At 37.5% G+C, this 6,000-nt stretch overlaps 1 protein-coding gene across 5 annotated transcripts in view; it reads left to right on the top strand.

Moving 5' to 3' along the window:
- The window catches only part of LOC114047052 (N-acetyllactosaminide alpha-1,3-galactosyltransferase-like), a 124,490-nt gene that overhangs the window by 96,800 nt on the left and 21,690 nt on the right, over positions 1–6,000 (top strand). The window lies entirely within an intron of this gene.

Here is a 6,000-nt window from a genome sequence, read left to right as displayed (position 1 = left end):
CCAGAAAGGCAAGCCATGCTTTTTGTTTTAAAATATAGGCATACTTCACATAATGCAGTCTCCAACACCTATACCATCAGTTAAAGTCATTATTACAGTATTACCAAATTCCAACATAACCTGATGAAATCCTTCTGAGATGTCATTTTGCTAATTGAGTGCTACAGATTCAAGTTGGGCGGTTGATGATTAGTGTTGGTCAGCTTACTATCACATCTTTAATAATAGCCATAATTCATTTCTTCATCTGTTAAATGATCTGGAGAAGGAAATGGCAAACCATGTTAATATTTTTGACAAGAAAATCCCAAATGGGGTCACAGAGTTGGACACAACTGAAACGACTCAACAATAACAAAAGTGGGCCTATAAATTTTATGAATCATTTCCTTTACAATCCTGTGAAGGAGGAAGTATGTGTGTTATCACCTTCATTTTATTGATGAGAAAATTGAAGCTCCAAGAGTTCAGAATGACTTTATGAGGGTTATCCAGTCTGTTCGTGGATATTCTGGGATTCAAAGTCCACTCTTTCCACTACATATTTTGCCATTGTTCCTATGAACTCATTGTTCCCTGTCACATTTTCCATAACATTTTTTGGGAGAGGGGGGAACCTATTAACGATGTTGGGACCTTGGAAACACTTCACAACCATAACTATTGTGCAGAGGTTCTTAACTTGCAAAGGCCAGATCCCACAGTGATTTGGAACACTGAGCCACGTCATTGCCTCTTGGAACTTTCGGTCCCATAAGACTTAAAAAATGTAGAAGGCCTTGGTACAGCTGAAATTAGATTTAGAGTCAGAGGTCCCTAATTTGGATCCCAGCTTCATTCATTCATCCAACCAGCATTGTTTAGTGTTTGCTATATGCCAGGGACTTCCAGATGCTGAGCATACAAAGATAAAAACAAAATAATCCCTATCTTTAAGGAGCTTATGTTCAGTTGAGGGGAGCAGAATGACATGATCATAGAAAGTAAATGCAAAATTTATATACAAAGTAATTTGGGGTGGGTTAGAGTACAGTCAGGGGTGCAGAGGGGATCATGATAGAGCCCACATAGTTGGTCAAGTTAAGCCAAGCCTTGAAGGAGAAAAAGGGGTTTTACAAACAAGACATGAGGATTTCTATGGGTTGCTTTGCCAGCTAGACCACATTCCCCTTCACCATAAATGAGGGTAAGTCTGTGCTACTGAAACTTGAGAAAACACTATGTAGTGGGACATGGTGCCAAGACAAGGGTGAGAGGTTCAGTGTGTTTTTCTTCAGCAAATCCACTGCTTCTGTGGTTGTTCACATTATCAAGGTGGGGCACATCTTTTGGATCACTTTCCAATAGTCATAGATCTTTAGAGATGGAAGGGAAATAAGGTACAGAGATTTTCCGGTGTTTACTAAATATAGCTCTTGGCTTTCACTGTGTGTACTCATCCATGTTTTAGTTTGAAGTTCACATTGTCAGATTACTGGAAGAAATCCTAAGGTCTCCATGTGGTCTGTTTTATAAATAGTGCATCTAGTCCTGGCTCTTCAGATGGGTAAATTGAGGTCCAGAGGGAAGAAAAAACTTGCCCATGGTCATGTAGCAAGTAAGCAGAAAAGATCAGAGTAGATCCTAGAATTAATAATAGAATTTAGAACTATAAAAGGACCTTTTGTCATTAGGTCATAGGATGTAAAGTTAGGCGGAACCTCAGAGAACCTTTAGTCCAATCTTCTTTTATAGATGAGGAAATTGAGGTCCAGAGAAGGCAAATGAGCCTCCTGAGGTCACACAGGCAGTAAGTAGTGGGCTTGTGCTAGATCTCTGATAAATACTCTTCCTGGTATTGAAATTCTATAAATTTGTATTTCTACCTTTGAAGGGGATATAATTTACCAATCAAAATGTTTACTGGCTAATTGACTAACTCCCTTTGGTAGCCTATATTTATCAACTTGATATAGTGGAGAGAGCCCTGGCTTGGGAATTGAGAAGCCGTGGTTTTAATCAAGATTCTGCCACGATTTTGCTGTGTGACCTTCAGCAAGACTCCTTTCTTTGGATCTGAATTTCCATCTATAAAAGGAAGGGCTTGGCACAACTCCCGAGGATGATTTACCAGCTAGTGATAAAACATACTACCCCTACCTCCTGACAGAGGGGTGATGGACTTGAGAATGAGATATTCTTTCTTGGACATGGGAAATGTCTTGGGAGTTTGGGGTTTGTTTGTTTGTTTTTGGCTTGGCTATGCATATTTAAGGTTTTAGTTTGTCTTTTTTTTTAATTGGGGGAGGTGGGATTTGAGGGGTAAAGAGGAGCTGACCATAATGGTGCTGGAAGAAAAGAGGGTCATTGAAGTTTTGTTTTGTTTTTAACATACAGAAAAGTATAGAAGAAGTTCAGAGGGAAACAGACGAGCAGGACAACTTTAACAAACTCAAGTTGGGGGCAGCTAGGTGGCACAGTGGATAGAGCACCAGCCCCGGAGTCAGGAGAACCTGAGTTCAAATCCAGTCTCAGACCAGACACTAGACACTTACTAGCTGTGTGACCCTGGGCAAGTCATTTAACCCCAATTGTCTCACAAAAAACAAACAAACAAACAAAAAACTAATGCAAGTTGTCTGACATGTTGAATTTATTATTGTTATGTGTGAATGAAAACTTCTTTAACTGAAATAATTTAGGAAGGAATTTATTAAGGTGTCCAGTAGAGGAGACACCTGAAATAGGTGACTTGCTCCACCTAAATCTCTAGAAGTTGCACATTATATAGGATTCAAACAAAGGAGCAAAAAAACAGTAACTGATTGGTTAATACATAGTAAGTTTTCCAAATAAGGCCCATAGATTAATTAAGCGTCACATAGATTAATTAAATGTACTTCTCAGTAAACCAGAAATTATTTGGTACTTCCCAGCATCAATCTTTGGGTCCCCTGATGTTTTCTGGGGTTGACATGATCTAAGGTCCTAAGTTAAGCATTAAACTGCTCTAGTTTCTAAGCAATACATATCTAGCTTCTTGTCATGCAGGGCTAGGTTTAAACAATGCCATGGCATTTTCCCACAGTTTCTCCCCTTTTGGGCTTTAAGCCCAACATTCCTATATGAGAGGAAACACAATTATAAAAGCAAATAACTAGGTGAAAGTTTAAAATAACCCGAGTCAGTGGAAGCATCTCCTTCACTGTTTACCTTATCAAAAGCTTGATAGAATTTCTTTAAGGAGTGATAGAGACCAGACTGGTGGCAGCCCATAGTCGGAGGGATCAAACTGGGTATGTATCAGGGCCTCCAAGTCAGGGGACTTAGATTTGAACCAGGAAACAAGTACACTACACAATACAGGGAGATTTCCCAGATGTTACAAGAACACATATGGTCACAAGTATCACAGAAATTTTTTTTTAAGACAAATTCACAATCCCATGTTTCCTTCAATGTCATAAAAGTTGAACAAACTTAGTTAAACAGACTCTGTAGGTAAACTAAGTCAGATCAAAGATCAAACTACATTTAATCAGCATATGTCATCATGTATCTTAACTGTCCCATATAGCAGTCTGATACTTGGAAGCATTTTCTCTTGGAAATCTTTGAATAGGCATCATCCCCAAGGTATTTGTGGAAGGATGTTACTCTTAAATTTGATTTTCATGTGGTGACACCTAGTTCAGACCTTATGGAGATAGCCTTATACTTGTCCTTCTGTCATTGTTCTTAGTGGCCACATTTGAAAGCCAATCATATATATGTATGTAATTATCTTAGTTCTTAAAGAAAACATTATAATCTTGCTACATTTTCTCAGAGTGGTTTACTACTCCATTGAAATTTAAAACTTAAGTTTTTGTCACATCACATCTTTTTTCCTAATTGTCTTATCCTCCCTTTGAAGATATATTATCTTTAAATCATCCAGAAAGAGTGAGAAACTTTATGGACCAAATTCTACACATGAATATATAATTATTAGTGGCCACAATTTCAGAATAGAAAAAATAAAGAGTAAGTTCTTTCACACTTGCATCCTATTATAGTCACTCTGAGATGTTTAGTATTACAACAAGATTTATCATACATGTAAACTTTTACAATTTGCTTGCCCTTATTGCTGTGAAATGAAGGAGAGATAGATATAGTTATAGCAATAGCAAGACTATCCTTTCAAAAGAACAGACTGACCTGATATACACATCCTTAATTTGGTTTGATTACAGGTAAGAGTCATAGCTAGTCTTTATTTTGGAACAGCCAATCATAAAGTAATATTCTACATTATTCACTGGGTATCATAGCCAATCTCAGAATTAACCGGGTAGGAAATTTTTCCTTTTAAGAAAGAAATAACACAGTGAGGAAATGAGTCAAGACGATCCTACCATTGCATTTACAAGACTAAACTCTTAGCCTTCTCAGGCACACCTGTAGCAATTCTCAGACCTCACTACCTTTGAGCAGCACTTGGCATTTCCCTTAAGTGGTGAATTATTGGCTAAATGAGAAAAAAAAAAGCAAGTTATACATAATAGATATTTGTGTGTTTGCCTACAATCCTCTTTTCTATATAACTTTGTATGTAGAAATGTTCTCTTTTCTTGGTGCTCGTTAAATTCAGAATACAAAAATGAAATGAAGAGGCTGAACTAGATGGGTTTTTTTTGCCTCTTTTAGCTTTATTGTTCTATATTCTAAAGATGCTTCTGATGATATTTTTTCTATGACCTGTGGTTTAAAATAGGGGACAGGTTCATAGAGAGATAAAACTGCAGAATCTTGAATTGGAAGGGACATTTCAGGACCTCTTCTCCAACCTGCACTTGATTCAGAATCTCTTCTGTAACATTGCCAGTACATATAGCCTTGATATGCACATCTCCATGGAAAAGGAAGCACCAACCTCTAAATCAATCCTTAGATTATAACAGACCAGAACAACCTGCAGCCCATTATGTCCACTCATTGCTCTCAGTTCTGCCCTCTGCAAAGCAAATCTCAGTTCCTCTTTCATGGGACAGTCCTCATGTCTCTTCCTCCTGCTCTGAAGTCTTTTCCTCTCTAAGTTAAAAATCCCTGGTTCCTTCATTTGACTCTAATGAACTGAACTTGGGACCCTTTACCATCCTGACCACCATCCACTAGGAATCCTTGAGATTTTCAGTGTCTTTCCTACAATGTAGTACCCATAATGGAATACAGCGTTCTAGAAGTGGTCTGGTCTGGGCAGGGCAGAATATAGTTCTGGACATTGTGCATGTCTTCATACAGTCCAAGATTGCATTAGCATTCATCTATTACCATATCACAATGTTGACTCAGTCCACTTAGCCCCCAGATCGTATTTTTTAATTACAAAATTTGATTTTTGTTGATAGTTATTTTTATTTTTTTTAATCAAATGAACATAAAAACAAAGGGAACATTTTTTTACCTTAAGCCCCTAGACTTAAGAACAACAAACTAATAGGATGTCCCCTTCCAGATGTGACAAAAAATTCTCCCACCTTTGGTCATTTTCTTTCTTTCTTTGTCATTAAAAATTTAGATGATTGTAGTCAATGTATATTCAGTTCTGATGCTGCTGATTTCTTCTACATCACCTTGTAGAAATCTTGATATATTTCCCCATCTAGTTCATATTTTTCATTTTCATAGCAGCATAATATTCTATTACATTACTATGACATAATTCATTTAGCTCAGAAGCTACATGGACTTGTGGGTAGAGAGCCAGCCTCAGAGTCAGAAAGACTTACATACAAGTCCTGCCTTTGAAACATACTACGTAACATGGTCAAGTCTTCTTAACCTCTCAATGCTGCTAAACAACTTTGTAAATCTATAAATTGCTGAGCAAGTGTTGGTCATTAACACTGGTGATTTCTTCCCCAAGACTTCACTGCACCAATAAGTCATAGGTCTAGTTCTTACTCCCAGCCCCTCCCGAAAAAATTATCTAGCCATTCTCTAATTATTGAATATGTATGTTGTTTCCAATTTTTG

The sequence above is a fragment of the Vombatus ursinus genome, unplaced genomic scaffold (genome assembly GCF_900497805.2).
Source record: "Vombatus ursinus unplaced genomic scaffold, bare-nosed wombat genome assembly UNPS02014786.1, whole genome shotgun sequence".
In the NCBI taxonomy this organism is placed as follows: Eukaryota; Metazoa; Chordata; class Mammalia; order Diprotodontia; family Vombatidae; genus Vombatus; species Vombatus ursinus.
Note: the sequence above shows the minus strand (reverse complement) of the source record. Positions and strands in the feature narration are given on the sequence as shown.